Below are 25,084 nucleotides of genomic sequence, written 5' to 3' on the forward strand. Positions count from 1 at the left end.
CTCAAAGCCCTATCCAGCCTGGCCTTGAACATTGCCAGGGATGGGGCATTGTCATCCTCCCTGTTCCAGTGCCTGACCATCTTCACAGTAAAGAGTTTATTATAATATCTAAACTAAACCTGCCATGTTTTCTGTTAAAGGTCGTTTCCCTTTGTCCTATCACTACATGCTCTTGTTGAAGGCCCTTTACAGCTCTCTAGATACTGGAGAACTGCTATTGGTTCTGTGCCTTCAACTCTAGCACTTAGGCTGAGATTAGCAAGAGATTAGTCAGATAGAGCATGCTAGTGTAAATTAGAGTTTCTTATTTGATAATGTGTGGTTTTTAACCTTCTCTAGAGGAGAATGAATTGGACATCTGACCTCTTTTCCAATGAGGGAACTTTGTATGTGGTGGAGTTTAATACTGACAACTCATTTTAGCAAATGGTTGAGCAATTCACCAATGCTGCTAGGGAGTGTAAACAGCAGAAATAAAGAAATGATTGGATGGGAGAAGAAGGATCGCCTGAAAATTGGTTTGTATGCGTTTCTGTTCAAAGTTAGGGATTTGGAATTTCTCTGGGTTTGGAAATATGATTTCTTTATCTTGTTAGACAAGATATAGAACAGATATATGGCAGACATAGAACTCAAAAGATTTTTCGTGTTATTTAATATATTTTGTATTCCATTAGCATGTCAATGCTAACAGAACTGATTAGGGCCGTTTTTGCCAGATGGCATACATACAAAGACACTGGGATTTCCCTCCTCAAAGCATTTTGCACCTACAGCTCCAAACTTATGCAATCTTGTACATACAAGTTATTTTACAGACATATGTAGATCTTTTGAATTCTTTGAATTTGGTCCTTCTCACAGGTAGCATTAAGACTCAACAAATGGCTGACAGGAAAAGGCAGTGATTGCAGCAGATCAGATTGGTTGCACATGCTGACTCTCTGGACCTGATCCTTGTTACACGTGCTGGTGGAAAGATTGATCACTGAATCTAAGAGGTGTTGGGTCTGTTCTCAAATGAATATCCAGATTTTTTCAGGTCCCATTAGAGTAAAACAAAACAAAATAAAACAAAACTAATCCTCAATCAGTAAAGCTGTAGATATGGAAACAATTCACAAAGACCAGAGTCTTTACAGGCCACCTACGTAGCAAATCCTTACAGGCGTTTGAAAGCAAGCATTGCAGTCAAACTCGTTTATATTTCTAGATACCCCATTTTTTACAGCGGTGCTTTATACTTACACTGACAGCACAAAATTCTTTGCAACAATATCAGCTTGCACGTGCAATGTGTAATGGAATTGTATTAGGCAAGCGGAAAAAACCCACAGCAAAAGACTTTTAGCTTTTAATTTCTAAATGCTTTACTTCAGAAATTTTATACATTTATGGTGATGGAGTCGTCAGTGATACTCTGCAGAAATTAAATACTTAGTGACAACTAAGTGTGGGGATTACAAAGGACTGGATTTTAATTGAACACCTTTTTCCATCACCATTCATTTTATTCAAGTTTTAAGTATTGTACTCTCATGCAAAACACTGAAATATTTTGTCAGATGATTAATCAAATTAGTTGCGGCTAAGAAATTTGTTCACTCATGTTCTTAAATCTGATATCAATTTCCTGTCTTTCATATCTCCCTTTCTATTGACACAGTGTTGTATTTTTCCTTTTTCCTCTTGCCTCAGCAAATGCAAAATACTACCATTTTCCATTATGATCATGGTATTATGGTCCAGTTAGGTATTTGTATAGATGACATTGATTGCTTCATTCGATGTGTGTGAAGATTTTTTAGTTTACCACCTTAAATTCCCTCCTCTCCTATCTTTGAATTTCAGTCCGCTGAAATTGAGTGATTCACCCTTTTTTATTTTCCTTCTCCCTTGCCCCCCCAGCTTTCTAAATTCAATCATATAAAAAATCCTGAGGGCAGTTTATCACATTATGAAATACAGACAGCCCTGCAAACCACCTACTTATTATATTTTCTTTCTTTTTTTCACTTTAGCACAGAGGCATATCTGTCTTTATTTGTTTTTCTGGGCAGACAGCCTTGGTTCCTCTCAGGTTCTTTTCCAGATGTACTCAATGGATGCCCTTGTAATGGAAAGCAGGCAATAATGCGGTGAAGTTGCCCTTCGGCGTAATTGGGCCTAGTTCTCAAGATCAGGTTAGGCTTATTCACTTATTAGATTTGCGTCTCAAAGGGTTCAAGAGCAGGACTCCCTGGAGTCCTTGGAAGTACCCTAGTAATTGGTGGCCCTGATATTTGAAACCTTTGTGTATTTTTCTGTTAAAGCTTCTGTTCTTCTTGGCTGCTTCCAGCCACAGAGTATTTATTTTTAGAGAAATTTTTCACTGGAACAGAAAATGATGTGTGATAGAGTCATGACTCTGTGACTTAGCAAATTGATAAAAGGATAAATGTGCAGAAAGCAGCAGTAGTGAGTGTGCCTGTGTGGCTGGGGGCAGAGGGGGGGGAAGAGCATCTCTTCTCCTACCCCTTGTGTGATGCTCATCATCAGTCATCCTGTGTTGATTTTGATAGAAGACTATTAAAGTGAAACCTATGGGGAATTTGTCATTCTGAAAGGAAAGCTAATGTAATTAGTACCAATTAAAGTACATTTAGTAAATTGGATTTAATCTTAATTAAGCCTGCATAATGTTGCCAATTTTTAACAATTATGTTTGAGAACATAATTAATTTAAATTTTGGTAACTGAGTAAATAGCATTAGACTGGTAGAATTAGGCATTTGTAATTTTTTAAAAGACAAATGTAGGGTATGTTGTCGCATGTGATGTTATAGCCTAATATACTAAGCTGATTTTTGATATTCTGTATTAGGATCAATGCAGCTTCAAAACTGACATGTTCTGGAAAAAAAAAAAAGATACTGGATTAGGAATTTTCGGTTGCAGTATAAGCAGATATGTCCCTACTATTTTAAATTTTAATATTAGCATAATGCTCGAGTCTAAAGATGCCTATTTGTTATTAAGTTACTTTTTTAAACATTTTTAAGAGGCTCAGTTGATATTTTGTGAATGAATAGTTAATTGACTGGTCTGTGTTTCTAACATACTGTTGGTACTTGGAGGTGGTCAATTGGTTTAATTTCTGAAATTAGAGTGTTTTAGTGTTACGGTAAACAGTTTATTTAAATTGCTGTAATCAAATACCCTTGCTGAATGTTTAATTGAGAATTGTAATTGTAAAATAAGTGTCTGTATTTGGCTGTAGACAAGAGATATTTATGAATGGGACTGATGGAAAGTATAAATAAGATACAGCATTAATTTTTTATTTTATGTTTCTTTGGAGATGTCAATACATAAATTCTTTTTCGCACTTTTTGCCTAGACTGTCATATTTGAATTAATTCATGTACTAGAATGTTGAATTTCAGCATTTTTGGAATGAAAATTTAGGTGTTTTAAGAAGTTGGGTATTAAAAAATAAATGAAATGGCTTTTTAAGATCACAGGAAAAAAAAATCAGTCCAATCCATGTAAATTTTATTACAAGACTTGGGTAGCAACCATTTGAGTGCTGCTAAAATATTAATTGGATAGAAATGAAAGGGTTCTGCTAGCTGATAGGATATCATAATCATAGCTGCAGTAGTCGATGGTAAATGATGATAAATGGCATTAGGAACCTTTTAGCAAGCTGTAATAACTACGAGGAGGGAAGCAGTATGGATTTGCATTATATCTGATACCCTCTAGTACCAAGTGGATTGCCAATACTGCTTGTTTAGCATTTTCTAAGGGCAATAGGATATTGATTTCTGTCTTACAAGGAATAGCTCTATTTTCACCATTGAAAAGTATTGCAGGTTGTTAAGAAGAAATTGACTTGAAGAGGCCTGACTGCTGCCCATCATGGAGCAAATAAAGCAAAACTGCCGAAGCATGGTGGAGCAGTGAGATGGGGCCCTCAGCAATTTGTTGCTATTAATTTACCATGCTCGACAGCAAATCAATCGGCATCTACTTCATCTGCTGGAGAAAATGCTGTCCAGGGCAGATAAAAGGCCCTGTGTGGTACAGGGAATAGACTGGATTGGCCAAACGGAGGCTGCAGTTAATGTGTAAATAAGTGAAATCAAGGCCACTGTTGCCGAGAAAGCTGTTTTTAATTAGGTTAGGGCTTTATAGTGAGCTATTTAAGAAAGTAGTATGGAGAGTAAGGGGAGATTTATTGCTGACTGAGTTAATATATGGGCTCTATGATATCCCAGCCTTTACTCTGCTTGTTTCTTAAGACTTAGTAAATTATTTTCCTATGGGGCTAAAGACGGGAATCAGTTTGTTTAATTTAGGGCAGAATTTTGACTGTTTTTCATCTTCATGGTGATAAAACACATACACTAAAGAGAAATGGGTTTTGTGTGCTCTACCTGTGCAACAGAATAATACACTCCTCTTTCTTCTCTTTATTTTTTGGCGAAAACCTGGGCTTGGCATGAATGCATGCGCATGCACGTGTGGACTTCCTTTTGACACATTCAGTAGCTGAGTGTATGTTGTCTTGCATTTGAAAAATAGCTGGAAAGCCAACTAAAATTATACTGACTGAATTTGTTCTCTATTGTAAACAGTAGGAAAGATTTAATAGAGATACAGGCAGTGGGTAGTCAGAACTAAATGGAAGAACTTCAAAATGAGAGAGATTAGGAGTGAAATTTTGAAGACTGCAGCTCACACAGTACTGTTAAGGAGGAAGAGAAAAACAAGTGGCATTTTGATTAAAGTCACAAAATGTAAAAAATAGGCTGTCAAATCAGTTTGACAACTGAGGCTTTGTTTGTCCCAGTTTTAGGTTATTTAGCCTCTGAAGCCACAGAAAAGCGTAGAAGCTTATGAAAAGTTGAAAAATTTATTATTCTGGAGTTAAACCAGAAACCTTTTACTTGGTAATAGCTGCTAAGTTCTGTAACAAGGTTCTGTGCTTTCTTTCCTCACAGCTGTTAGGCAGCTGTTCTGTGGAGAGGTCCTGGTAATTACTGGCAAGTTTGTTGTTGCTACTACTCTATGAGTTACTGTTGAAATAACCTTTCTCCTTGCAACTGCAGAATAGCGTGCATGACGACAAGAGCTTCCATATCATCCAGTTTTCGCTGTTCATCAGCAAAGGAAAGTGTCGTTTTATCCCACTTGTTTAGTCAAATTCAGACAGATGCTTAAGACACAGGAAGTACCACAAAACATGCTGAGCAAATGTTTAAATTAAGACATATGCTCTGTTTTTACTGGCAAAAGGCTGTGCTCTACAGTGCTTAAACATAAAAGCATTTTTCTATCTTTGAAATATACTAATTGCTATGATGCTGCCTCACTGACTGTATTAGTTTATGGGCTGACTTGCAATTGCAGAGGAGGCCAGCGGTGACCTGTGGTTATGGTCACCTAACAGTTTCCCTTATAAAAATACTCATGTTTTTTAATTATTATTTTTTTTTATGAAAGGTACCTGCTATAAGGGAGAGCATTCCAGTGCGAACCTCCAGCCCCTTTGGGGCAGTAGTAGGGGAGAGAGAAGGCAGAGGGAGGAAGAAAAGAGATGTGTACCTTTGCAGTGAGAAGCTCCCCTCTTGCCTAGCACTACTGCTCTTTGGGTTGTCCATTGTGGCTGGAAATATGATACAGGCATAAGGCTCCTTCTGAGCAATCAGGACTTACTGTTCACCAAGAGAGCCAAGCTGCATCACCATTTTGTATATAGCTTTTGCACCATTTTGTGCAGTGAGATTTGCTGTCCTTCTAGAGGCAAAAAAGAAGTGCTGAGGTCATTCAGCACAGGAAAAAAACATTAATTAGCAGATAGGTTTCAGAGTGAAGTATTGCTTTGCTGGGATGCCCAGGCTTTGCATCATTTGTGTAAACTTGATCCTGCCCTATTGTGTATGTGCATTGTGGAGCAGGTTTTAGTTATACACTTGCTGATCTCATTACCAGTTTTCCTAGAGGAGCTTTTTCATTGCGCAAAATAGACATTAGGAAAGTAGAATTAAGACTGCAGAGCTGATTGTAAAGCTGGTTTTAAAGTGTTTGGCTGCTTGTCTCAGTTATGGACATAACTTCAAACATGAGGATTCAGGCATGTGAAATAATTGTCACTGTAAGCTCCTTAAGATTCTGATTTTGATTTATGTTACAAAATGTGAAAGGGCTGCTTACACCAGTCAATCACATTGAATGCCATAGACTAGGTGAATTAAAACTGGTGAAAAAATTTTAACATTGAGTCTCTCAGACAGAGAATCCAGAATTATCAATTTGGTCTTACTTTTTTTTTTTCTTTCTTTTATGGATAATTGTAGTGTACTGTTTATGGATGTAATAGAGAATTTGGCTTATCTAAAATGTGGGTTCATTTGTGAACAGTGCAAGTATAATTGTTAAAAAAGTTACATTTGTGGTCTGCAAATTGTGTACATCTAGTCTCTGACTTTCAGAAAACCACAGGTTCAGCCACAAGGTGCAGCAGGGGCAGAACAAATATGATAATATGAAATGCTGGCTATATCGAAGGTTGCTCGCGTTAGCTAGTGCATGACATAAGTGTATCTGAAAGCCAAACATATCTATAGTCAAGAAATTCTGTTCTATGTCAGAAACTTGAACGTTCAGTTTAAAAATAAATCTTTGTTTTAAAATGCAAAATTATGAATTGGTTTTGAGAATACTTATTTGTCTTTCTGTTTATCTAAATTCTTATAAGTTCTGTCTTGGTTCAAGGTAATAGTTTTACAGTTCCAGTGGTACCTAGTGGAAGATGTCTCTGCCTAAGGCAGGGGGAATGGAACTAGATGAACTTTAAGGTCTCTTCTAACCCACTCTATTCTGTGATTCTACTTCAAGTACTTCTCAGACTTTTTTTTTTCCCCTGATAACTGTTTGTCTTAGTGGTGGCACAAACTGTAATTCAGTGTAGCAGAAATGGTTTTGAGCATAATATCAAAAACAGGTGTCCATATTCCTTTTGTTTAAAGAATGCTTTTTAAATATAGCTAAAATATGTAACAAATAATAAATAGAACTCTAATAGTGATTTCTTGCCTGTATGGATAGGATTTCTACATAAAAATTGTCTTAGCCCCAGACAGGTACATAACGCTCTGGTATTAAAAACACTGTGGTGTTATGGCTAAGACACTTAAATGTGCAAATGTCAGGCAACAAAGTTATAGTCCACATTCTAAACTTGAATTGGTCTCTTTATAGCTATGTAGTTGTATGGTATACTGTATTGCCAACTTCAAATGTTAAATCATGCCATGGAATATCATGAGGTTGGCTGGAAATTAATGCAATAAACGTAATAAGTTTGGAGTTAATTTTACTTCCACTCTCATTTTAAGCTGCCAAACTGTTTGTGTCTCGTGCTTAGGTTTCTTGCTTCTTTCTTCCATAGTTGGTTTGTTTTGCAAGAAAGGAGGAAAACATACCAAGATTCAGGATAAAGCCAATGGAGCTAAGTATGAGATACAGCTGACAATTTTTTGTCATCATTTCTTGCTCTTAGAAAAGGTGTGAGGTGTGTCTTCTAAGGAAGAATAGTACCAAACTCAAAATATATCAAGAATCTTTCCGAAACTGCTTGTTAAGTTTTTGTCGTAAGGTGGCAGAGATAGGATGGTGAGAGTTCTTCATGTGTTAGAAGGAAACAGAGTGTAGTTTTGAGTGGTGATCTTCTAAGTTGGTCTCTCTTTTGGTCTATTTAAATAGCTTCTCTGTAGAATCACAGACAGAGGTTTTTGACATTTGCTGCATGAGATTCTAATTCTTTAAAGAAGAAGAACTTTTCACTGTTATATTTGGGATGTGAAACATTAGCAGTAAGAACATGTGCTTTTCTTTTTTCTTGTGTTTGCTTAAAAAACCTTAGCAGAACATCTCACAATTGAGCAGAAGTAAAAGTTTGTCCCCTTCATGTCCCTGTGCTTGGCATCAGGTGTGTATTTCGTCTGAAGCCTTGATAAAGAATCTGCATAACAACTAGGCCCTGCTGCTAAATTTTGTTTGGTATGTATACATGTATTGTGTGCATGTTCTGTGTGATTACAGATAGAATTTAATTTTTAAAAATGTTGCTCTCTATCTAAAGTATAGTAAACCTCTGTTATGTTACTCTGTCTGCCTATGGATGTGATTGGCTGTTTAGAGACTTTGCAAATGAGAAAACCCCCCTCTGACCCCATTCTAGTTTACCCCAGAAAGAAGTGATTGCCCTAGGATTGAGTTGAGTAGCCAGTGAAGGAGTAGCACCATAGAGAGGGCAGGGCGAAGCTGCTGCTGAGACCTCACCTGTGTTTCAGTTACAGGTGTAGCCCATGGTGCACATATACTACAGCAAAGGAGTGCTTTGGAGAGCAAACAGGATCTTATCCCCTTGTCTTTTCTGACTTCGAACACTTAATCAACAAGTCAGAACACGGCCAATACATGCTTCTCTGCAAATAGTTAATAAAATATTGTGGTACTTAACAGCAGTGACAGTAAATGCTTTTGAAATTTAACAGTGACCATTTTAAAACTGGGAACAAGAACAAAAAGGCATAGCTTGGGTCTGTTGTGTCCTCAAGGCAATTGGTTTCCTCAGAACTCAGGAGTGCCCATGGGGTTGCCGCAACAGACTTGGTTGTGAATGAGGGAGGAGCAGGTGACTTGCTGAACTGGCACAAGTGGTGAGATCCTTGTAGAGGGTGGTAGAATGCTTGCTTGATGGTGCACAGACGTCAGACCTGGCAGAGTTAGGGCTACAGGATGTTACTGGCAGTTGCTCCATGGCTGAAGCTGTCATTCACTATGTTATCTTAACAGTATTATATAAAATTATTAATAAGGCAAACTTGATTGAGCTTTTAGCTGGGGGTTAAGGAAGAGAAAGCATTTTGATTACTTTTTTTTCTTTCTTGAGTCTCCTAGCTTCTTGGCAGGAGAGGTGGATCTTCATTTTTGCACATTTCTTATAATGAGATAGATAATGGGAGTTCTAGATTAACCAGATATCCAAATATTTTAATCTCTCTTTCTTAGTAACTTACATGTGCTGGTAAACCAATTTCTCCTATTTATCATACAATTCAAATGTTACTTTTTAAAACCAGTGGGAGAATAGAGAAATCTTTGAGCCAAGTTTTTATCTTGGATAGCCACTTTTCTCCTTTTCTGCCCTTTTACAGGGGTGAATAAGAAGTTGTCAGCCATGCTGCATTTCTGAAATGATTCTTGACTTTTTTGATGACACAGTGCTGTTTTCCAATTACACTTTACTATTAAGTGCAAATAACTAGTGCTGAATTATCATCTGTCTGCCTTGAGAGATTCTATGTTGGGTTTCAAGTGGACTAGCCACCATCTTGCCACTTGAAGTGGACTCCATGTGGGTGTTTGTGTCCAGCAGTTGAGCCTAACTGTGTTGTGGTTTTGATTAAGACGGATGTAAGTCTCCAGTGGATTTTTATGGTGGCTGCAGGAGGCGCAAGTTCAGTACTTGTCCTTCATGGAGCACAGTGGACCTGCAGAGAAAAGGCAGTGTTGCTGTTTATTCTGTTTTGTGCTCTAGATACCTGCTGATGCTTCTGCAGGGGCTTGCTTGCCTCAGATCTGGGGAAGAGGCCATTTTTAATTTAGTGCACGTAACAAGTTACTGGCTGGGGTTTCTCCAGCTGCAAGTTTGTGAGCTCTGCAGCCCTTTGCAACAATCTTGTGACATTTCTGTCTCTCACTGAAATAGAAGTGATGTGTACATGATGGGGCGTGATCTAAGAATAGTTACTTAATATCCATTATTGGATGAGAGATTCTGGAGAATCACTGAATATCGAATGAGTACGTGTTTGCTGTGGAAGGAAGAGGACCCTTTCCAGCCCACGTTCACTGTGTAACAAGGACCTACAGTACCTTAACTGCTTTGGAGTCTCCTTTGTCCTTGTGGTCCAGAGGTTACCAGGAGATATAACACCACAGATACTTGAGCTGTCCTCCTGTCTGCTATTCTGTTAATAGTATTTGGAGATCGAAGCTGGAAATAGCAGATTCAGGTCTTTGTGATAACATTTGGAGGAAAGGAAAGAGCATAAGACCAAACCTGGCCAAAACACTTAGACTTTTCCATTTAAGGGAGAAGGCAAAGAAAAGGGAATATTTGGAGGAAGCTGTTTAATTGGTTTTCTTCTCACATCTCCTACTTCCCTGCAGTGCCCTTCACTCTGTATGAGAACCATCCACTTTCCTAGTGCCCTCTTTGAAAGATGGCACTGTGCTGATGTAGAAGAGAGAGTCAGCTACAACACCACTAATGTAGGGTTTCTGTAATTTTGTAGAGCATATGACTAGACACAAAGTAGGTGCCTCTTCTTGAAATACACATCCACAGTGTTGAATAACACAAGGTTTGAAAGGCTTTGGGCATAAAACACTCCCTGTATGCCTGTCTCAGTGTGTTAACAAAGGATAGATTGTCTGTTCTTGTACTCAATTTGACCAGTAGACTTTCTGCCTGATTGCAGAAGGCTGTTGTAGTCTGAACATGTTGCTTATTTACAGTTTTTATCAGTACTTCCTAATTTCTGCTGGCAAGATGTATGTTTTTTTTCTGTCTCATCCTAAACACTATCTAAAACAACAGCAAAATCAAGCATTAATGAGGCTTTCCTGCTTATTTGCTGTATTAAATATCCTTAGCAAATTCATCCAAATGTCAAGGGACTTTTTATGTCACAGTTACTTTTTATGTATTTATTCTTGAAAAGCAAATTGTATGTAAGTTCTTGGTTTAATTAATTCAAGAGTGATACCCTGCTTCCTTTGCATCTCCCTGCTTTAAGTCTTTTCTGGAGGTGGAAAACAAAGCTAATAATGTGTCTTCAATGTGAAGAACATAAATAGAACATTTTCCATGGGTATCTACCCATTTCCATGGGTATCTACAGGCAGTTAGTCTTCCTATCCCCACAAAGTTCCCTGGTTTATCTCTATAGACTAGTGATACCAAAAAATGCATGCTGCTTCAGTTGTTGGCGGCATAAGAAAAAAGTCTTAAAATTGTGTTCCTGTGATATTCTAGAAATTTCTGGGGCATGGTTTCTTTCTGACATTTTTTCTAAACCCACAATCTACCAAGGATGAAAATTGTTCTTGTTCTTAGGTTTGATCATGTATAAAGAGATGTAAAAAACAGCAACACCACAAGACTGTACAAGAAGAGGGCCCCCATGAGCATACATGTGGTTGCTTTTTTCTTTCTGAGGTTGTAGGTTGCTGTTTGAGGATGAGTTTTCAAGCATGTATACAAGATGCTTTTAAAACTAATGCTAGCAGCCTTGCTATTATACGCCTAAAGAGCCTTCGTCCGTGGAAAGACATCAGACTTTTCTTTGCAGATGCAAATGTCTAGCTTCTTTGCGTATGCAACTTTTTTTTTTTCAAATATTCTTTCAGTCAAATGGACATAGAGGCCTTATGAATGTAGGAATTATCTTCTGTCCTTTGTTTAGTTGCTGTTAGCTCTATTTTTGTGCTTGGAATTCAGGTGTATATTTTGTCTGAAGCCTTGATTTTTAACATCTCTTTGTGTAGGTGAAAGAATCGTGGGGTAATCTTAGCTTACACATTCTGAAAGAAAAATGCAGCTGTAAGTATGCACTGCATTAAGGGTCAAGAGGTTTTTTTTCAAGCCTGTGACAGACCTGGAGGGCCTGAAAATCTGTAGACAGAGGAAATGCCTCACTGTATTAATGTAAAGCAAGGCAGAAAGCTCTCAGGTGGATGAGATGCAGCTGCCAGGATCTGGGGCATGGAGGGAAGCTGGTGCAAGTTTTTGGACTATGCTGTTAAGGGATTCCCATGAAACCTTGGATAAACTACTTTGACTGCTCTCTGCAGCAAGATAGGAGCAATGGTGTGGGCACTTTTGCAGTACTGGGCTGCAGGACAAGGGCAGACAAGTGTTTGTGTGTGGTGTAAGAGACTCAGCACAGTACCAAAGAAATATAGCATACATGGAGGGTACTTCATAAAGGGAACGTTGAAGTTGCAGGAGTGTCTCAAATCTCTCATTGCTTGAAGTCACCAAAGTTGGTGCTGTCAGGATGCATCGCCTTGGCTTAGTAGTTTCAGAATCACTTTTCAAAGAGTGGCACCTAATGTTTATATCAAAGTAGAAGCATAGTATGGATTTTTCTTAAACAAGCTGCAGAAGGCAGGACTCTTGATTCATCTCAGTTCAGCTGATTTTTTTGTCTACTAGCAAGACCCATGTTTCTTCTGTCTCAGGAAAGTGACTGATATGCCCAGCAGAAAACACTCTGGTTTGTGTGAGATTCTTAATGGTCCACTTGAAGCTGAAAGAGGAGAGGTGCATTCTGTGCTGTCCCCCCTGGAAAGACTCTGGTCAGCTGGATGACTAGTACTGGCTTAGAGTCCCTGCCCAAAACCTATTTACATGGTTTAGCCTGTAGTGTTTTTTCATATACATTGGTTCTAAGCAGGGACTGGAAAAGAGACTTTCCTTCTCCAGGGGAAGAATTGGGCGTATTTCCACTTTTCACAGAAACCTATTAGGCAGGGAAAGAGAACTAAAGAAAGAATATAAGTAATGTATAAATTGGTCCGACTAAGTTCTTTAACCACTATGGTATTACACAGAAGTCTGTCTGATCTGCACTCTTTTTTTTTTTAATGTGTTGCTGCTGTAATTTATGTCTGAATAAAATGCTAGCAGAGATTCTCAGCTATCTGGGGAACATGGCTGGAGAAGCACTGAATTGCAGGAGTTGTAGGGACAAGTTGCAGAACTCCATAATATTTAAGCCAAAGACTCATCAGGGTTAGTGGGTAGCTTCAGGGCTGAAGATGGAAACTCGTATGCACTTTTTGTGACTTCATCACTGTGTCATTTCTGAGTGGGGAGACTAGGTGCTGAAGACTGTAGTTTGGGATTTTTCTGGTAATGTGCTCTGGTGTTTTTAGGATGCAAAGCTACATTTACATAGCTGTAAGTAAGGGTAGAAGCCCCCATGTGCTTAGATATTCTAGAAAATCCTCTTGAGTATCTGTCTCTTGCTAACATTCTGCAGAATTAAATGTCTAGTCTGTTAAGACATTTTTAAAAATCCCATTACATATCTTTTGGAGACTTCATCTGTGGCTTTCACTGCTTCAGATCTCTGTCTGGGAAGTGGAAGTAATACTGTTTCCTGAGGCACTGCCCTTACCACAGGGGATTGTTTGGAGAGCAGAGTGTTAAGAAACAGGAGGTGAGATGCTATTACATGGGAGTCACTTAGAAGTGGCTGTGTTTATCTAATAAGGTGGTATGCTTGGGGCAGAGTGCTCTTTCCCAAGACAGTTTTGTCCTCCTTTTGTTTCCCATGTGAATTCTGCTGTCTTCTGTTCCAGCTGCAATTAACAAATTCCACTAATGTACCTTTCAGTGGTAGTGCAGTCAATGCTTTGGTTTGTATTGAGGAAGTTTGCCTGAGGTGGTCCATCTTCTCAGCCTTTGTTCTCAATTTGGACAATGGGGTAATACTGCTTTTTTACCAAGGTGGGATTTTTTGGAGCAAACCAAAACAAAATTTCTGACCTTGTGGTAGTATTCATGTGACCTGTGTGCCCAAACCTGTAAAATGGATGTGTAGCTATGCATGAGTGGTGGCAGCACCATGGGGTCTTCGTTCTCTAGTAGAAGCAATTACATTGTAAAGTTAGGGACAACAGGGAGTTTGATACACTTTTCTGTGCTGCAGAATTAGTCTGAGGCATGATCTTGGTGTAGCTCTCAAATAGATAGTTTCCCAGTCTCTTTTTAACCACGATTGTATTTTTACCTGCCCACTAGACAATTAATTCCTCTTTCTTGATTCATTTGTTGCAGAGGTTGAAGGAAGGAAGGAAGGTAATGACAGTGAGAGAAGTTGAAAGATTAGGCAAACCAGGTTCATATTCAGTAGTGAGGATCACAGCCTTGACTGAATCATCACTCCTCAGTATATGAATACCCTACATGAGAGAAGCTGTAAATGTAATTTGAGCATAAATGCAAGTTGAACTTTTGAAAACAAGCACTAGTCTAAGGACTCTCTTCAATACGATATAAAAGAAAGGTTTGATATCTGGTTCTCTCTGCTGCAACACTGCTCTGCTTTTCTACTTTGGTGAAGCAGTGGAATTTAGTGGTAAAGCAAGTCACTTTCTGTATTGGAGCATCAGATTGCCTCTACGTGTTATGGTTACCCTCTCTCAGAAGGGTGTCAGCTTTGGATGCAGAACAGCTACGAATTTAACAAAACTATAAAATATTTCAATGTACAGTCTAGGTTAGTCAGTAGAGCTGGAGAAAGTGATTTACAACCATAACACAGGTTCTGCAGTGGATATTGAGAGTAATTCTGTATTGCTTTAGACTGCAGAAAAATGGCATCTATTTTGAATACTTTGTTTACAGGTACAGAGTTAAAATAAAGTGATGTTTGGTGCATGTGGGTGGTATTTAAGAGTATGACTGAAGTACACACAGATGTGCTTGAACAGACGTGCTCAGGTCCTAATAACTGCGCAGTTGGCAAGTTTTGACTGTGCTGATTATTTATCCGGCTCCTTTAGTTATTCTGTAGCTAGTTTAAGGCAACTTTAGTTTTGTGTTCAGGAGCAGAAGTTATGCTTGTGATGGTAAAAGTAATTGTATCCCTTGTTGGTGACATAAAAAATAAATATGTTCTCACTTCTCTTTCCCTTGCTTTCACCCACACTTGGTGTGTTATAGTAGTGAAAATGGACTTGTTTCAATATATAAATAAGTAATTTTAAACTGATTTAACTTTGTATTGAAGTATACTATTTTCCAACTTATTCTCATATCTTCACTGAAGCACACACAAAGGAAGCACAGTCTGAGTTATCTGCTTGTCATCAAACCTATTTTTCATCCTCCTCCCAGCATTTTCTGCTTCTTTTGTGAAAAACAGATAATGATTTTACACAAACAGGTTTGCAAACCGTCAGTAGGTAGTTCAGTAATTTTAAGGTTTCCTTTCTTGTATTTCTGGCAAATTTCTAATGCAAATAGAATAGCACAACTAAGTCTCTAATCATCATGGGAAGCTGCTATTACAAAAAAGGAATAATTATCATAGTTTGTGCAAAACAGATTTTCATAAACCAGAATATATCCAACCTCTGTGTATTTTTGTGGGTAAAATGTTAGAATTGGAATTAGTATTTTTCATGTAAGTGCTTGCCTGAAACATTTTGATTAAAAAAGTGGCAAGATTACAGACCTAGCAAGCTAAATATAAAATTAACAAGCCCAGAGACTGCATTTTAGTAAACCATAGAATTATTTCATGTCAAAAAGCCAGAAATCCATTAAATCCACAACAGACAGGGCACGGAAATGTGGTTTTGCTGTCTCTCATTCTGTCTGATATGACTGAAAAAAACATACATTGTTTTGTGAGTGTGGGTTTTTCTTCACAGTTTTGACTAGAGTATTTAATTTCTTCATTTGACCAGTACTGACGTAGTATGTTTGCCACTAGTTTATATGTATTTATTGTTTTGAATTCGCCGTGAAGTTGGATATTGGTGATTTGATTTACCAGATATCTAATAGGTGGCTCTAAAAGCTAGTTGAAACTTCAGGCTAAACCAATCATAATAGCAACCTGAGAGTTGGAAAGATTAGGATGTGACTGATACCAATAGGAATTGGTAGCAGTGTAGTGGAGGAAGTGAAACAGGTTGTCTTATCTTGCCCAGAGAACTACTGGTGTCTCTAATAAAATGAGCAGCTTGGCAGAAATGCTGCTGCTTTTGTTTTCTGACTCAAAGGAGTGCTCAGAAAAAGTCTGATTTTGGAGATTGTGTGTCTAGGACTGAAGTCTTCCGTGCACTTCGAGGGGAGAAGATGGCATGTTAATGAAAGGGATGATCCTGCATTTGGGTCAGCCCTGTAGTAAACTGGGCCTGTGATGGTGTGTGTATTTTAAAAAATGTAATTGTTTCATTTGGAAATGGGCTCTGCTTCAGTGTGGATAAATTAATTGCTTAGTTTATCACATGCCCATAAAAATTTTATCAATAGATAGTGCAAGAAGGAGTAACTGGATTAAGGGCTACTTCTATGGATTAAAGCATCTTCTCTGACTACTGCATCATAATTGGTGAGGGTGTAATCCGTGTTTCTGGCCCAGACGTATTTATAGTAGAGAATCATGGGTGTGAAACTGGTACAACTCTGTGAAGGAATCTTCTTCTGACTAATGCCTCTTTTAATATGGACATGTTCAAGGAGAACTGCTTTAATCACATGGTTAATCTGTTTAGAGTTATTTACCCCTATATTTCATGTGATTACCATGTTCTAGATGCTCTTATTAGAGTTTACAGGTGTAGAATCATTAAAAGCATGTTTAACAGACTGTGTGTCTTGAGTGTTTGTCTAGAATTAATGCAGTTCATAGTAGCTCTCCACAAAGGGTGATCCTACGGAAGTTACTCACTGGAAAACATTTCATGACATCTGCATTGCCAAACCAGATAGTTCTTCTTGCTCTATTCCTCTTGTTCTCCTTTTTATGGCGTTGACTTAAACTTGCTTTTCTGCATAAAGTTATTTTATGTTGAAATCCCTTTTAGAAGAAGAGTGTGTGAGAATTTCAATAATGCTGATGTAATTTAAAGATAAATGCCATTTGGTGTTGCTTGACTCAGATTCTGTCTGTTCTGGTAGGAGTTTTACTGGGGAAATGCCATTCAAATGAATTGAACATCAAGATGTACTTAGTGTATCCAGCTGTCTTGGATGAGGGAATTTTTGTGAACATATTAAGCATGCATGTCTTACAAATGTCTTAGCATTTGCTTTGCAAATATATCTTCTTAGGAAGGCTGAAAAGAGAATTGTAAACTACCTGATTATTTTAGAGGTATTTCCCTAGTGAAACTACCACTTGTTAGGTATTCACATGTTAAAGGCTTAAATTACCTATTCTTTCATTGTCCTAAACTTAGGAGGAAAAATAACAAGAAATCCTAATTGCAGAAATGTTGAAATTGGAATAGTTATTTTCAGCACAGGTAGTTATGATGAACGATGATTGAAATTATGAGCAATGACAATTCATATCAATGTTTTCTTCTCAATAGAATTTGGAACTAAAGTCTTTTTTTTTGTTGTTCCTCTTTAGAAAGCAGTATTCTGCTGCATCAGGAGTCCCCTCCTGTTGAGCTGGTTGCTACAGCAAGTTTTTTACTTAAAAAAATGCAAATAGGAATCAGTATCATCTGAGCGTGAGATGATACTGAGATGTGTCAAGTGTGGAATGTCCAGTTTTTACTTGTTGGCTATTCTGCTCAGCTCCCCAACTCCATGGCACTGTCCCTTGTCCCTCAGGGCAACACTTTCCAGGGAAAGGGAATTGGGATCCTCACTGGCTGTGTCATCCACGGTGTAAGCTCCTAGTGACAAGCTGCTGTGACCTACAGGGTACTGGAAGTTTTTAGCTGGTGCTTCTGTAGGTCTGTGGCATTGCCATCTCAAGCATGAGGAAATTGTGAGCCAATGCCTGAAGCTGAAACTTGCATTTAAATTTGGAGTAAAAGGAAATGTGTCGTACATATATCATAGTATTTTAGTAAACTTTCAGTTGTAGTATGTTGATTTAACAAACAAAAACTCTTTAGATCAGAAAGCGAGATAGATGTCTTAAATGTATTCTGCTTCTCTGATGAACACTCTATTCTAGCAACTGGGATTTGGTAGAGTATGAATAATTTCTTTATCTTGAGAAAGAATTAGCAGGTATCATACTTCAATTGGTTCAAAATGTGAGAGAGTAACATCTTATTTGAGTTTCTGTCTTTATAAGGATTCAAAATCAAGACTTGAAAATACCATTGCCAGAGAATCCACTGCACAGGGATTCTGCAACTGCACTACAGCTTTCAGGGATGTTAAAATTGTGCTGTTCTGTATTGGCTTAAAAGGGGCAATATTTTTGTCTGTTGTTTCAAATACTAAAATCTGTTGTGTTAATCTGAAGAAATTGCATCTGAGTATTGCTCATTTTCATGGTGGCTATGAGTTAAAATGTTGCTTCCTTTAAATAAAAACCTTCTTTCTTTTCATTTTTTTTTAGCTAATTGACTGCTGTTTGTGATGTATTGAGAAATTGCTGGGTAGGAAGAAGAAATGAATAATTGAAGGCAATACGCAGCAAAGTTTCCAAGCACTCTGAGAATTCTTGTAAACGGAATTAACAAATCCACCAAATAGATGAGTGTTTATTCTTTGTATTTTCTTTTCTGGAAGCAAACAAAATCAAGTGTGACTATCAGTGAATCAGACAAACTGTGGACTCCACCCTTGCTAATCTGCAGGGCTGAGGCAGGTAAAGGAAACCAAAAATGGAAGAGAAGTAATAATCATGTTCCTAAAGCAGAAGGACTGTGAATGGCTTCCAGATGAATTTGGAAGAAAATAAACTTGAGTTCAGCAGTAACATTGTATTTCTTGTTTTTATGGCTGACTTCGGATTATTGCTTTTATCAGTTTATTGATTGGTTTTATGCAGTTCATTAAAACCTGTAAGAGCACAATACTTGCTGGAGAAACTAAATTTTCTTTCTTTGCAGACTGTTGTATATTGCCACTAGTTGCAGTGCTTTCTGCAGGTATTGGAACTGTAAGGTACAAGTTTTTTAGGTGTAACTGGAAATCTGTCACAATCTTTGCAGTTCTCAACTCTCCTAGTGTTAGCTTCTAAGTGATTAACATTTGAAGCATGCTGTTCTAGAGTAAGCAGTGTAGCCATAATATTGAGAGTGGATGCAAGATAATGGGTACCTAGAGCTACTTCTGAGTGTTCCTTTATATGTATTTGCAGATGAAAGTGAATTTCTGGCGAGGGTCAGAAGTGGACATTGATGGTTCCATTTTGTAGTGGGAAAATTATTGCAGTGTTTGTGGTAACATTAATTTTTTAAAAATCAGAATCCTCTTTTGTAAGGATTATATATGTAGATTGTAAAAACATGATTTCTTTTAGATTAAAATACTATATATTTTCACCTTCTCTATGAAATCTTACCCCCTAAATATTTTTTCAGAGCAGTTGAGGCCACGACCTCAAGTTAAACACAGGTCTATGGAGAACAGGTTTTTGCTCTCTGTCTTTTCTTGTCTTTGTTTAATTTTTCATGGTGTAGCATTAAAACTATTGATCTGCAATATTCCTTTCTGACTAGTTTTCCTGTCACTCCTGTGAAACAAAGTGTAAAAAACCTTGTGATGTAAATAAATACATAGGAGACTTCTTCCCCTAACTAAATTTAAAAAAAACAATGGAGTCTAAAACCAATGTATGCATATTGCTGCAAGGACAGGCTGAGACTGGCTTGTGTCATTTCCAGCAGGTGCAGAACTGTGGTCAGACTCTTTGGCAGAGAGTGTGAGGGCAGAAATTGAGTAGTAAGAGACTGTGCATGTGTTATTGTCTTTCAGCAGTTACAGAAAAGATTAAAATGGGAAATTCTGAACTAATTACAGCTAGGGAACAGATGCAAAATACTGAACTTTGAGCTGAAGCTGCCTAGTGTGGTGCCATAGGTCTATAAGTTTAAAACTTTTTTTTCTGTATTTTATTTAACTGTGAAATCACAGTTTAAAAATTGGTAGAGAGTGGTGGAAAGTTTTCATCCCTATGTAATGAGGACATATTTCACAAAAAAGGTATTGCTGTGAAATGCTGAGGATTGCTTGTAGGTGAAGGCATAGTACCTTAAAGAGGACTTCAAAGCTCTACTGACAGAAACAGCATTTCCTGTGGCAGTGTCCTTTTACTCATTTCTGTCTGATTTTTCAGCAAGTGTTTCCTGCTGCCTTTGAGGAAGGGAAATTGAAGCCAGTCTTTGTTATTTCAAGTTCCACTTTCAGCCTTTTTTTGGATACTCTGCAGGTACATAGGGCAGGGCAGGATGCAGCTTTATGGCTGCCTGAGCAACCGAAGAACTTTGGTAATCTCCAGGCTGTGCATTTCTGTTTCCCTACTTGCTGATGTAAGTTGATTTTAACAAAATACCATCAACTTCGTCAGGTGACAGGCTTGATGCATGTTTGTATGTCACCCTACTTGACTTGCTTTGTATTGTCTTAATCATGAATGATTCAGGATGTATCCTTTCATTCTCAGTTCACCTCCATGTGATTCTTGAGACATTAAATAAAAGCTGTGTCTTATCAATTCACTTCAGCAGCCCACAGAGCAATATGTACATTAGAAAAATCGATTTTGAGAAGTCTGCCACTCCAGTTTATTTCTTATGCTGCTGTTTGTAGTATTTTTTTTTTTTTGCAAAATAGGCAAATAAATTAACTTACAAAACACTAACTTGCAAAGGGAAATTTACATAACTTTATGAGCTTAGCTGGGGCGTTTGTAAAAAAGTTGATAGGAAAGTGAGGTGGAGAATGGTACTTGTGGTTATTTGGAAGTCTGGTGGTGGTGGTTACTTCTATGTGCATTGCTAAGATTGTTTCTCCTAAACATCAGCAATTGGTTTGGTGGAGATCTTTTTTATTTAGTGTCCTTCTTACCACAGAAGGTAAGAATGTCTTTTCTCTCCACTTGCTTTGACTACAAGAGTAGGCTCTTTGTGTCGTGGTTTCCAAACACCATCTCTTTAGGGCTGAAGAGAAATTTCATATTCAAGGCTTGTAGTATTTCCTCCATTTCTGTGGAACTGGAGTAAGCATTTCCAGACAAAAGTCTGTGATTAAAACAAAACACATTCTTCTTTATGAATGAAGAGTTAATTTTCTGTGAAATACTAAGATTAGCTTTTTTGCTTGCTTTATTCAGAATCATGATATGTTTCATACAGTGTAATAATGTTTTTTTGTTCTCACTAATTTGTGAAATGCTTGTTTAGGGTGTGTGCATGTGTTCTTGGTAAGCACTTAATAAACTAGATTGATCTTTTTGGCAAAGGCTGCATAGAACAAATTAAACCTGAAATAACAGTTGCTGCAGATTATTTTTCTGAAAGCGTAATTGCATATATTCTTCTTCCTACTGGCTGCTGAAATGGGTTTCCCAATAATGTTTTATTATTCTGGTTTATTTCAACAATACATATATAGTAGTTTTGTTTCCATTCCACTGACAAACCTAGAGCCTCCAGTGGTAATTCTTTACCAGCAATTTTTTATAATTGTAATAACCATGCAACTTTGTGAAATATAGTGAAAATATTTTCCCCAAAGTTTATGTGCTATAAATAAAATCCTAATTTTCTTTTTTCCACAGAATCATTTATGGTTTTTTTCCCAGGAAAAAGGGAGAGCAAATAGGTATTTTTGAGCCACGAATTTATTCTGAACTCTCTGTTCATTAGAACATTTTGAACATTTGAATATCTGGAGTTTATATGACTCTTGATTCTTTTTTAATCTCCATCAGTGCTAAGAATTGGGACATATGCTAAAATGCTAATTAAGGCATGTGAACATATTTAACAGAGTGCTTATGTCCTGTTTTAGCTGTGTGTGGCAAGGGTAAATGGAATTAAACCACCATGTTGCCATCCTGAAGGGGATTTAGGATTCTAACTGTCCATCACATGCTCCTCTTTTCCAAGAGCTGACAGCTGTTTGTACTCCAAGGACTAGCTTTACTGAGCTCCCTTCATGGACTGGGTCACCTCAAGGGGCCTAAAGTATAGTCTCATCTACAAACTTATCTTTGAACATTTTTCAGAACGCTTTAGAGGCATTTGTCAACTTAAGATGCCAGATTTTTGGTTGTGTTTAGGAAATAAAGTACCTTTTAACCATCAGGTCAAAAGGATTTCATTGTCTGAATCAGAAACTTAAGGTTTTGCTCTTGTGTTGAATCCCTGAAGCAACAGTGAGGGGACTGTTAACTGATACGGGTCTTCATAACTTTATTAGGTTCAGATTCTGGCACAGTGATTTTATTATCATCTCTTTATATGCAAAAAAAAGGATAAAAGTTAACATTGTAGTTAATAAATATTTAATCTTTTTTTAAAATGATGCCACGTAAGTGTCAATGAAAAGAGATCAAAATTTTTAAAACAGTGTCTCCCAAAGGATGCAAAGAATACAAGCTTGCATTACGTAAGCAAAAAGGTGATTTGAGCACAAGCCTTTCCTTTCTGCCTTTCCTTCGTTTTTTCTGGTTCCATGCTGGTGTGTTTTTATGCAAAACCAAGCATCTTTTGTGCTCAGGAAAAGGAGTAATAGAAGTGTCGGTGTTTGTTAACAGATTTGACAAACTGTGGCAGCAAAAGCTATCTTTTTTATATTTTGGCATGAACAGTCACCCTTTTATTGGGCCATTAATGCTATTTCAGAGCGTCATGCTGTATCCACAGGCAATAATTTAGCAGTTGTTTATCAGGAGCTTTCATAAAGCTTTGAATGGTATTGTAACATTCAGTAACACTAGCAACAGCATTTCAGAAAGCGTGCCAGTTTACATGGGATATCCGTGAATATAGTTATTTGGGAATGCATGACCCACATAACCTATAAATGTAATTGGAATTTACAGTGCTGGCATAGGCTGATGGATAGCAGATTAGAGCCCTGATTAACCATGTGATTCACAGGCTGGAAATATATTGTCGTAAGAAAGATTCATTAGATGCAATCAGAATTTCAAGTGGTCAGATGAAATTCAAGTATGCTGTTTGCTTTCCTTCCCCCCTTGTGTTTTTCTTTTTAGGTTGCCCTTGTACTCATTTATTTATTTATTTTATTTCCAGAGCTGGAAAATGCTACTTTGATGAATCTGTTCCTCACCCTAAAGCTGTCTGTCTGTTATTCATCAGAAAGCAGGTCGCAGTTCAGTGAGCAGAAGAAAAGATTTTAATAGAAGCTGTGCCAAGGGCTGTAATGCATCATTTTAGGGCCCTAATTACATTACAATGACAAATATCAATGGTGACAACAGCAATAACCTACATCCTTTAATGGCTATGCTGGAAAAGGAGTTTGGGCACTGCGCCATCAGATTAGACTTGGTTTCAAAACATAGGCCATTAGAAGTGTGTGTGTCCACAGCATTGCTGGCTGATAACTGAAGCCCAGTGGAAGGGCCTGTAAATAAATGAAGCCTCTCTAAAGCCTGGCCCAGTGGGACAAAAGAGGTAAAATTAGATGACTGTAGAAGCAGACGTGTTTCCGAGGCAACTTTGACTTTCCGTGTGAGGAATTGGATGCCTGCTTTTATGAAATCATACTTTCTCCTTCTCCTGGCAGTTAGATTGATCATGAAAAACCCATTGACCTGATGCCTAACAGAAAAAAGAAATCCTGAACTGTTGTTCAAATGTAGGGTTGTAAAAATGTGTGGGAGTAGAAATGCGAATTTGTGCTTTAACATGTGGCAGAGTTTGTACCTTAAGCAAAGAAGAATGAGTTTCCAGGCTTCCTCCAGGGGTACTAGGAATAGGTCTACTGAGATGCTAGTCTATGTCATCAGTACCTACACCTTCAAGCTTCAGGGCAGCATCTCAAGAAATCCACCCAACTAGCTTCTGGCAGCTAACTCCTTTCTCATGTATGTTTTGTGGAAGACAGTCAAGCCAATTGCTGTGGCATTATCTTCTGCAGTTTATTGTCAAAACAGTTGAAGTATTGAGACAGAGTGTACTTCATATTTACCGTGTGAAAATGTCGAGTATGAGACTTTTCTTGGTACAGAACGTGTACCTTCCTATCATTTGTGCATGTACACAGTGTTTTCCTTTATGCTTTCAGACTGCATGTGGTCTCCGAAGGTAGGCAGTCTGTGTCTCAGTCATACTGTGTCTCTGCAGTCTGCTGCTGCTCAGCTGGGCTGTTTCCTTGCTGCCTGAGTTTGGAGGATGCTAACTGTATGCACAACCATGCAACGGGGAAGCTTTTTGTTACGGAAAGTGAAAACTGTTTTAATAAGGGAAAAATGTAAACACTTTGGCATAACAAGGGCTTTTTGGCTTTGTTGTGATTGGCCTAGGTGAGAAACACTGCTGAGGAAATTTTTGACATCACTTGAAGCTGTTTTAGCAATTTTTCTTCTCCATAGCCTGGGCTGGGTGCTGTCTCCATCAGCTCACTTCCCTGAATGCAGCATGAAAGGACTCGTTCTGCACTCCAGTGGCATTGATATCAAGAGATTTATTGCCATTGTGTAACTGTGTATATTCAGCCACCTGCTTTCAGTTACTTACAGCTTTTTAGAAAACTCTTTTTAGTTGAACATTTCCCAGGTTTGGAATCTGCCAGAGCTGAATTTTGATATAAATACTGTGCAAATATATTTCAGCCACATTTTGGCCAGAAGAGCAGTGGAAGAGAGACATGCTTCTTTTGGGCAGGGGGGAGAGAAGTGATAAAAAGAAAAACATCATAACTGAAATAACTTGAAATACCTATGGTTGAGTACCTTACTTGAGAAGAAATGCCTCAAAGTGAATTGAATAAAATTATTTTTGTTGACTAAGCTATATTCTAGCTGAACAGTAATTTATGGGTTTGATGGGGAAGGCAGTGAAGTTTTACTGCCTGTGTTACCCAGGAGGTCAAATAAGACAATTTTAACAGTCCCTTCTGGCCTTAAAATCTATGAATCTACAAGCTTTTTAAAAATGGACACTGAGCTCCTGTATGGCACTTCAAGCTGGTTTTTTTCTGAGTTCCTTAGCAGTGCAGGAACTAGATATCTAGCTGATGTAGCTGTGATAGAAAAGAGGTTTTCCAAAGGCTACTGCCATGGAGCTGTGCAGGGCAAGGTTGTGACAGCCATCTTAAAGATGGGGAGGAGTTGTTTTGCAGCAGAAGAAAGCAGGATGTGGTTTGTTTTTTTTTTTTTTTACGAAGGCACATGTGTATGTTAAATGGCAGGTCAGAGTGGCTTCAGCTTATGCCAAGACAGGGGCACTGGGGAATTTTCTGCTCATGTGGAAAAGCCTTAAAGAATAAAATGTGTGGGTTTTCTCTGGCTTTAGGGCACTCAGGAGATTTCTCAAAAAAAAACAGTAGTGT

General features: G+C 37.9%; 1 protein-coding gene across 4 annotated transcripts in view; it reads left to right on the forward strand.

Moving 5' to 3' along the window:
- The window catches only part of LOC135289517 (transducin-like enhancer protein 4), a 97,936-nt gene that overhangs the window by 4,673 nt on the left and 68,179 nt on the right, over positions 1-25,084 (forward strand). The gene's annotated exons all lie outside the window — the stretch shown is intronic.

This window comes from Passer domesticus, chromosome Z (assembly GCF_036417665.1).
Source record: "Passer domesticus isolate bPasDom1 chromosome Z, bPasDom1.hap1, whole genome shotgun sequence".
NCBI lineage: Eukaryota > Metazoa > Chordata > Aves > Passeriformes > Passeridae > Passer > Passer domesticus.